Here is a 10456-nt window from a genome sequence, read left to right on the forward strand (position 1 = left end):
TAGGGCTGGAGCGTCTATATGTGTTATCCCACATGTCTGGCGAGACTGTCAAGTAAATACTTGATGTGCTCTTCTTTTTAGGAGCAACACTACGAAATCCACTCTCAGCCTGGCACCAGTGTTATCTAGTTTTGTGGCTTACTTCAACAGCTCAGCCAGACAGATTATTTCTCAGAGATGACATGATCCAATTTAAGAGCAACTGTTGGGCTTCCGTTGGGTTTTTCACATTGTTTAATATCTTGATGCTAATTCATTTTACAGTTATCCTTCAGTTTCATTGTATTCTGGTTTAGTTTGCTCTTCAGATTTGGTTATGTTTACCCTTTGGGTTTTATGTCTCTACTGTGCCACCCTGTGTACTTGTTTAATGGAAAGAGTGACTTATAAATTTGATAGAAAAGCAAATAGAAGTTTTATGTATTAAGCACTGTTTGTTCAATTCCCCACTCCTTCTCATTCCCCCTTTTCCTCAACGTAGCCTTTATATCATCATCACAAAGATCCACAGATTTCCAGAGCTCTCCTACACTTTAGTTACATATTTTTCAAGCACTAGATGTTGCCTGTGGAGATCCATAAGGATTAATCTCTGCCAATCTGTTTTATAAAACTCAGAAACAATAGCCAAGATCCTATACTAGTATTCTGTATGGTATATGTTTGATTGTGGAATGTATTGGTTGTGTTACACTCCTATTATATTGAATGGCAATGTTGCACAACTGAATGCACAGCTCTATTTCTGCCACCTTGAATTGTGTATTGATGTTCCACATTGGACAAAATGCCCAGTCACTTCTGCAAAATAATGTATATCTGCATAAGACCTTGACAGGATTTACGAGAATAAAATTCATGACAGACATGCCCCAGAACAGATCTTATGAAAAAAAAAATTTCTGGAATGGTAGTTCAAAAAGTAACTTCTCCTAGGATTGCGTACATAGTCCTATATCCAATTCTTAATTCCAAATAAATTAAAGTCACTGAACCAGAGACAAACCAATATGCATACATTCTTTTGATTCAATGGAACTGCTCCAGATAGGGCTAATATCTCACCTTGCCTTATGTTAGCTATTTAAAATTCATTTCAAAAGATTGGAGTACAGTTCTCCAAGTCTCCCAGGTGGCTGGGGAATTTGGAGGGCTGCAATCCAAAGAAGAAACTTCCCACAAGCATTAAACAATTCTTGACTTTAAAAAAAGTAAATATTAATTTGTAAAGTATGAATTTCTCCAGTCGTAAAAATCATTTCCCCCCGGTAACACATTTAATTACCTCCTCTGCAAAACTGTGTTCCTTCCTCCACAGCAAGAGGCAAGGGCTCATGAAAATTGATCATATTTGCCATTCTTTCATACAATTGTGACTGATAAGGACAGGTGACCTCAGACCTACTATACAATGTCCTTTACATCTACTAATCTGATCTTGGTGGTAATTCACTCATCACCAGTTGGAGAGGCTCCCATAGGCAAACCTGACAAGCATGCTTCTGCGTGCATATGGGTGCTATCATGAGAGAGTCTTTTGAATTTCTGGCATTTCTACTATGATGTCACTTCCGCCCACATCACACCTGTTTCGGCATAAATATTTTCATGCTGTTAGAAATACCAACTGCACAATTTTACTAATGTGGGAGAGGACAGACCACGGCAGCAGGCCTCCTGGATTCTTTATGGGGAAAATGGCATTTAGGATCCTGGATTGGTATTTCCCCCAATATATATATATATATATATATATATATATATATATATATATATATATAGTTGTGATGATTGTGGCTGTGACATTACAACAGCAATTCATCAAGAACTTTACATGGTATCCTAAGAAAAAAGAGGGTGTAACTGACCTGAGAAGCTTATGACTTAAATATTAACAGTAGTGTGTTTGTGTGTGTGTGTGTGTGTGTGTGTGCATGTGCTACAAAAAGAGAGAAACAAACAAGAAGATAAGAGAGAGAAACTAAGAAATGGAAGAAAAGAGCAAGACAAGATTAATGGGTATGGCTATTATGAAACTAGCAACACATACATAAAACTTTGTTCTCCTTGGGAGTGTTGACAACCTGTGGCCCTGGCTAATTTCAAAAGTAATTTACAAGAGATCAGTTCAGAATACTTTCTCTATCCCAAAACATATCTGGTGGGAGGTGGAGTAAGAGAAAAATGGAGATAAGAAAAACATAGTGTGTTCCTGCACACTATGGCTCAGACCCACCTATTGTTGGCCTGTCTTGTGGCTCCTGAAATGTTACTTTAGATGATATGCTGCCATGAGCTAAAAATAAATGCTCTTCATATTTGGGTTAAGCAAAAGTTTCAGTAAAGAGATGGCACACACTCTGGTTGTATAGTTGTATAGAACCTACTCTTTGGTTTTATTCCAGATATGCAAACTAACCAGCATTTGGAGCATAAGGATCAGTATCTTCTTTGATAGTTCCTCTAAATCTCTCTCTATGTAAGTGAAAATATGTATGTATATTTCACAAAGGTTTGGTACACAAAACCATCATTATTCAACTTAAAATACTAATAGGGTTACAACTAAAAATTCACCCCATTCAGGACTAGGGCCCCAAAAACGAAGAAATATGTATGTATGTATGTATGCATGCATGCATGTAGCACTCAAATGCAACCACAAGAGGGAATTTGAAGCTTTGAAAAAAAATAGACTTTTCAATCAGAGTACGTTAGTGCCACATCACATTACAGGTCCCAGTATTCCATTGGATACAACCATGGCAGTTAATGTGGAATCATAGTGCTATAACTGTGCAGTATGAAAAGGCTCCAGGAGAGAGAGAAATCACCTATAAATCTCATAGTGAAGGAGAGTTTTAGTTGCAGACAACTAATCTGCAACCTGGTAAATGCTCTCTTATATCACTGAATTTCTTGAGTTCTTGACTCCTTGTCTTTCTTCTTCATGAATGCTTCCAAACCTATGGATATGCTTTTAGGGGTGTAAGCAGGAGGGCTTGAAGGACATGTTGCAGGAGCAGTCTTCACTAGCACAACCTTTTACTCAGCCCTCAATCTTAGCCATAGCTTATCTAACTATTTGTGATATCGTGAACATTACTTGAATCATTGAGATGATGTGTGTATTATACTTTGGAGATGTGAAAGTGTTAAATACATGCCAAGGATGATGATCACGTTGGTGCTATTGGAAGCAGCAGTGGCAGCAGTAATGATGTTGATGAAAATCCTTGCAGAACCAAACCAAAAATCCAGCCAATCCATTATAATTATTCAAGATAAGCAGATACCTCTGGGAAGACCACAAATGGAGCATGCATGCAATTGCCCTTTCCCACTCTTAAATCCCAGTAAATGATTTTCAGATCTATGATGTCTTTGGATAGGGAGGTTCCATATAAGCATTGTGACTACTAGTATTCCCCATTGATTGAGCCATCTGCCATAAATGTGTCCATTGTTCAGTTTATTGTTATTGCATTTCTCTTTTTGATATCTTGACACAGCAATATGCATTTTTTTAAACAGCCAGCTTGTTTAAGTATTTTTGACACACTGTTGATGTTTTGCCAGTCAGCATAATGATTATTCTTTTAGAACGGCTAACTTTCCATTCCAAAATAACTTTCAACAATTTCATTCATGTTTGCTCTTGTCAACAATAAGGAGTCACACACCTTTAAGCGAATTATCCATCTTCTCGTTTTAACCATGCCATATTGTCACGTTAATGAGTGTTATGAACTTTCATCATGTTATGGAGGACAAGTATGCAGAAAGTATAATTGGTTGATTAGGAAAATTAAATGTTACTCGAGGGTTCAGCAATCATCTATTTCTCAACACAGCCAAATTTCTGCTAAAAGTGCTTTCTGTCATTGATTATATCTATCCAGCTGTACCCTTCAAGGAAAGCATTCTTCAAGAAAAGTAGCCAGTAGTTGTTAATTTAAAATGACTTTGGCAATTAATTCCTTAAATTCTTCTGATAATTTTCTGTCAACCTCTTAATCTCTTCATATTGCTATCCTTTAAAAAAGGATGATTAAGTCAGTGAGCTATCAATTTGACTGTTGCCATCAGGACTCAAACGGCTGCACCGACTATATAATCAGTAAAGTAACCACAACTTTTAACAAGAACATCTGATCATTTGCAACATACCCTATAATGTCACTTTGCATTTGACAGATCCTGCTATTGTTTTGTGCAGTATAATAAGCTGTGAAGTATTCTGATCTGGGATACTTGAACATATCAGTCCAGCAGGCCATAAGGCAGCTTGTGTGAAAAATATGGTTCCGACGTCAATATAGAAAACAAAAATAATTGCCTTCAAGTTCAATATTGTAAGAGGAAAGAATGAGATAGTGCAGATTGTTTTGCTTACTGGTTCCTTCCATTTTAACAACTATGCATTTGTTTCAAGGGGCACAATTTCCTGAGATTAGAGAGTATGAAAGTGCTAAGTGCTGACAATTGGAATTCTCACCTCTCTACAGATAAATATTTCAAAAAATCTTGCTAAAATGTTGTGCTTTGAACTTTATTTACTATAAAGCTGACATTCATTTGAAGATCTTAGGTGAAATGCCACATGACTGCAGAAGCATTTGGGAGCAATACAAGGAATGGATTTCTGTTTCCTAATGTACTTTTGTAAAATTCATGAATATGTTTAAAGTGGCTGCTGCTGCTCAGTCGTTTAGTCGTTTCCGACTCTTCGTGACCTCATGGACCAGTCCACGCCAGAGCTCCCTGTGGGCCGTCACCGCCCCCAGTTCCTTCAAGGTCAAGCCAGTCACTTCAAGGATACCGTCCATCCATCTTGCCCTTGGTTGGCCTCTCTTCCTTTTTCCTTCCATTTTCCCAAGCATCGTGATCTTTTCCAAGCTTTCCTGTCTCCTCATGATGTGGCCAAAATTCTTCAGTCTTCCCTCCAGTGAGCAGCTGGGCATTATTTCCTGGAGGATGGACTGGTTGGATCTTCTTGCGGTCCAAGGCACTCTCAGGATTTTCCTTGAGCACCAGAGTTCAAAAGCGTCTATCTTCCTTCGCTCAGCCTTCCTTATGGTCCAGCTCTCGCATCCATAGGTTACTATGGACAATACCATTGCTTTGACTATGCGGACCTTCGTTGCCAGTGTGATGTCTCTGCTCTTCACTATTTTGTCAAGGTTGGCCACTGCTCTCCTCCCAAGAAGTAAACGTCTTCTGATTTCCTGGCTGCAGTCTGCATCTGCAGTGATCTTCGCGCCTAGAAATATAAAGTCTGTCACTGCCTCCACGTTTTCTCCCTCTATTTGCCAGTTATCAATAGGTGTGGTTGCCATTATCTTGGTTTTCTTGACATTTAACTGCAACCCAGCTTTTGTACTTTCTTCTTTCACCTTGGTGATAAGGCTCCTCAGCTCCTCTTCCCTTTCGGCCATCAGAGTGGTATCATCTGCATACCTAAGGTTGTTAATGTTTCTTCCAGCAATTTTAACTCCGACCTTGGATTTCTCAAGCCCTGCATGTCTCATGATGTGTTCTGCGTACAAGTTGAATAGGGAGGGTGAAAGTATGCAGCCCTGCCGCACTCCTTTCCCAATCTTGAACTGGTCTGTTGTTCCGTGATCTGTTCTTACTGTGGCTACTTGGTCTTTATACAGATTTCTCAGGAGACAGGCAAGGTGACTTGGTATCCCCTTACTTCCAAGAACATGCCATAGTTTATTATGATCCACACAGCTGAAGGCTTTAGAATAGTCAATGAAGCAGAAGTAGATGTTTTTCTGAAACTCCCTGGCTTCCTCCATTATCCAGCGGATACTGGCAATTTGGTCTCACATTCCTCTGCCTTTTCTAAACCCAGCTTGGACATCTGGCAACTCTCGCTCCATGTATTGCTGGAGTCTGCCTTGCAGGATCTTGATTATTACCTTACTGGCATGGGAAATAAGGGCCACTGTACGGAAGTTTGAGCATTCTTTAGCGTTTCCCTTTTTTGGTATGGGGATATAAACTGATTTTTTCCAATCTTATGGCTAATCTTGTTTTTTCCATATTTGCTGGCATATGGCATACATCACCTTGACAGCATCACCTTCCAAGATTTTAAACAGCTCAGCTGGGATCCCGTCGTCTCCTGCTGCCTTGTTGTTAGCAATGCTTCTTAAGGCCCATTCAACCTCACTCCTCAGGATGTCTTGTTCTAATTCATTCACCACACCATCAAGCAATCCTCTATATTATCCTTCCTATACAGATCTTCTGTATATTATCGCCACCTATTCTTGATCTCTACAGCTTCTGTTAGGTCCCTGCCATCTTTGTTTTTGATCATGCCCATTTTTGCCTGAAATTTGTCTCCGATGTTTCTGATTTTCTGGAAGAGATCTCTTGTCCTTCTTATCCTATTGTCTTCTTCCACTTCCATGCATTGCTTGTTCAAAAATAGTTCCTTGTCTCTCCTGGCTAACCTCTAGAATTGTGCATTTAATTGGGCTTATCTCCCCCTACTGCTGTTTCCCTTCGCCTTCCTTCTTTCTTGGGCTACTTCCAGTGTCTCAGCACACAACCATCTTGCCTTCTTGGTTTTCTTTTTCTTTGGGATGTACTTTGTTGCTGCCTCCTGAACAATGTTGTGGACTTCTGTCCATAGTTTTTCTGGGACTCTATTTATTAAATCTAGTCCCTGAAATCTATTCTTCACCTCTACTGCATATTCACTGGGAATATTTGTGAGATCATATCTAATTGGTCTGTGTATTTTCCCCATTCTCTTTAGTCTGATTCTAAATTTTATAATAAGAAGTTTGTGATCTGAACTACAGTCAGCTCCAGGTCTTGTTTTCACCGACTGGATGGATGTCTGCCACCTTTGGCTGCAAAGGATGTAGTCAATCTGATTTTGGTGTTGACCATCTGGTGAAGTCCATGTGTAAAGCCGTCTTTTAGGTTGTTGGAAGAGAGTGTTTGTTATGCACATTGAGTTTTCCTGGCAAAATTCTATCAGCCTATGTCCTGCTTCATTTTGTTGTCCCAGACCATGCTTGCTTGTGATCCTGGTTATCATTTGACTGCCCACCTTAGCATTCCAATCTCCTGTAATGAGAATAATGTCTCTTTTTGGTGTGTTATCCACTAAGTGCTGCAGATCCTCATAGAACTTATCTAATTCTGCTTCTTCAGCAGCTGTGGTTGGGGCGTATGTTCGGATCACTGTGATGTTAAATGGCTTGCCTTGAACTTGAATTGAGATCATTCTATCATTTTTTGGGTTGTATCCAATCACTGCTTTTGCAACTTTATTATTAACTATGAAGGCTAATCCATTTCTTCGGTGTCCCTCTTGTCCACAGTAGTGTGATGTCTCATGGGCCTTGTAGTCCCGTTCCTAGTACTATGGTGGCAGACGAAGAGGAAAACTTGGGTTTCCCACCGATTCAGCCAGAATCGGAGCCCTTGCACCTGGAGGATGTTTGCCCTCAAGAAGTCAGCCAAACAAGCCTTGGGCAGAATTCTCCCCCGTTTTCTCGAAGAGACAATTATAATAGAGATAGAGGAAATAGGGAGGCGAATCGCCGGAGCGCCAGAATTGCAGCCAAACAATTAGCTGATTAGGTTTGCTTCCCTTGGGAAATTCTAAGGAGTCATGCATCTGGACAAAGTTGGGTTTCTCTTCTAGTTCTCCAGGGAAAGTGGTTTTCTGGCGGGAAACGAGACCCTATTTAGGTGTTTTGCCGCAAAGGAAACCTTGCGGAGTCAACTCGTCAGCTTGTGGAGTGAGATCGTGTGTGGACTACGCAACTCCAGTTCCTTGTTTCCAAGACCAAGTTCCAAGCCTGCCTTGTTTCCCGGACCTCGCCACGGACCCTGTTCTTGTTCCTTGTTGCCTCGTATCAAGCCTTGTTTGCCAAGAATCTAGTTTGTTTCCAGCCTTGTTTACAAGCTCTATGGACTAAAGGACCTTGTTTTTTCCCCACACTTTGCTTGGCAAAGTGTGTGTTTCGGTTATTGGATATAACTTTGGACCTTAATATCACATATTGGACATTATTTTCCTGGACTATATTTGACCTTTCCTGAAAGGTCTATTTCTGAACTTTATTCTTCACTTGTTTTTATTGACTTTATATATTCCTATAATAAAGATATTAGATAGAATCCGGCCTCTGCGCATGGTTATTGGTGCTCTGTAGCCTGGGTCCTGACAAGTAGTAGATCTGGTGGTCATCTTTTGTGAAGTGGCCCATTCCATTCCATTTCAGTTCACTGACTCCTAGAATGTCTATCTTTAATCTTGACATCTCACCAATAGCCACATCCAGATTGCCCTGGCTCATAGATCTTACATTCCAGGTTCCTATAGTGTGTTGATCTCTAGAACATCGGATTCGTCCTTCACCTCCAGCACCGTCGGCCGTTAGCCTTCCTTTCGGCTTTGACCTAACTGCGTCATCACATCTGGGGCTACTTGGACTAGTCCTCTGCTCCTCCCCATTTTGACCACCTTCTGACCTGGGGGTCCTATCTTCTGATGGTATACCAACATTTCTCTGGTTGTACTGATCCATGTAGTTTTCATGGCAAGAATACTGGGATGGGTTGCCATTACCTTCCCCAGGGATCATGCTTGGTCTGACCTCTCTGCCATGACCTTCCCGCCTTGGGTGGCCCTGCACGGTATACATCATGGCTTCATCGAGGCACTCAAGCCCCAGCACCACGTCAAGGTAATGTTCCAAGCTGGAGGTTTAAAGTAGCAGATATTGCAAAAACAGATAAGCCATTAAAGTAAAGGTTCCTATTTATTTATTTATTTATTTCCGATATTTCTACCCCGCCCTTCTCCCTGAGGGGACTCAGGGTGGCTTACACAACTGGCAGGATCACTACCAGTATATCATAATACAATAAAATAAGAAAACAATTAAAATAGTTAAATAACATAGTAAAATACAATATATAAAATATTTAATAAGTGCAACGCCGAATATATATGCCAGTCATCCATCAGACCTTGTGCAAGAGCCTTAATCCAATCCATGTCAATGCTAATTGAGTTCATTCATTAAACGCTTGCGCACATAGCCAGGTCTTCAACTTCTTTCTAAACTCCAGAAGGGATGGAGCCTGCCGGGTGTCACTGGGGAGGGAGTTCCACAGCCGAGGAGCCACCATCGAGAAGGCCCTGTCTCTCGTCCCCACTAGCTGTGCTTGTGAGGCAGGTGGGATCAAGAGCAGGGCCTCCCCGGATGATCTTAAAGTTCTCGTGGGATGATAGGAGGAGATGCGTTCAGACAGGTAAGTTGGACCAGAACCGTTTAGGGCTTTGTAGGTCAAAACCAGCACTTTAAATTGGGCTCGGTAGCATATCGGCAGCCCGTGGAGCTGGCTTAACAGGGGGATGGTACGCTCCCTGTAAGTCACCCCAGTTATTAGTCTGGCTGCCGCCCATTGTACTAATTGAAGCTTCCCGGCCGTATTCAAAGACAGCCCCACGTAGAGCGCATTGCAGTAATCCAAACGGGATGTAACCAGAGCGTGGACCACCGTGGCCAAGTCAGACCTCCCAAGGAACGGGTGCAGCTGGCGCACAAGTCTCAGTTGTGTGAATGCTCCCCTGGCCACCACCGAGACCTGGGGCTCCAGGCACAGCAATGAGTCTAGGAGGACCCCCAAACTGTGAACTTGTGTCTTCAGGGGGAGTGCGACCCCATCCAACACAGGCTGTAACCCTATTCCCTGTTCAGCCTTACGACTGACCAGGAGGACCTCTGTCTTGTCTGGATTCAATTTCAATTTGTTGGCCCTCATCCAGTCCGACACAGCAGCCAGACACCGGTTCAGGACCTGAACAGCCTCCTTAGTGACAGGTGGGAAGGAGTGACAGAGCTGAACATCATCTGCATACAGATGACATCTCACCCCGAAACTCTGGATGATCTCTCCCAGCAGCTTCATGTAGATGTTAAACAACATGGGGGACAGTACTGAACCCTGCGGGACCCCACAAGTAAATGGTTGTGGGGTCGAGTAGGTGTCCCCCAATGACAACATCTGGGAACGACCCTCCAGGAAGGACCAGAGCCACTGCAAAACAGTACCTCTGAGACCCATCCCGGCAAGGCGCCCCAGAAGGATACCGTGATCGACGGTATTGAAGGCCGCTGAGAGGTCCAGCAGAACCAGCAGGGACACACTCCCCCTGTCCAGTTCCCGGCATAGATCATTGACAAAGGCGACCAAGGCTGTCTCGGTACCATGCCCCGGCCTGAAGCCAGACTGTGCCGGATCCAGAAAATCAGTGTCAACCAAGAATGCCTGGAGTTGTGCAGCCACTTCCTACTTGTGATTCATCCTATTCAGCCTATGCTCTCCACTTCAGGACTGAATTAGCTGCAGAGCTTGTGACTTTAAAACATCTGGCCAAATGCTGTGGGTTTTCATAGTCCATCCTACC

General features: G+C 42.2%; 1 long non-coding RNA gene across 1 annotated transcript in view; it reads left to right on the top strand.

Moving 5' to 3' along the window:
* LOC103277608 (uncharacterized) overlaps positions 1-8157 on the top strand; it is a 38069-nt gene extending 29912 nt beyond the window's left edge. The window contains exon 3 of the long non-coding RNA XR_010002085.1: positions 7353-8157. This is a non-coding gene — a long non-coding RNA (uncharacterized LOC103277608). The remainder of the gene's footprint in view (positions 1-7352) is intronic.
* The last annotated feature ends 2299 nt before the right edge of the window (positions 8158-10456 follow it).

The sequence above is a fragment of the Anolis carolinensis genome, chromosome 1, assembly GCF_035594765.1.
Source record: "Anolis carolinensis isolate JA03-04 chromosome 1, rAnoCar3.1.pri, whole genome shotgun sequence".
Classification (NCBI taxonomy): Eukaryota; Metazoa; Chordata; class Lepidosauria; order Squamata; family Dactyloidae; genus Anolis; species Anolis carolinensis.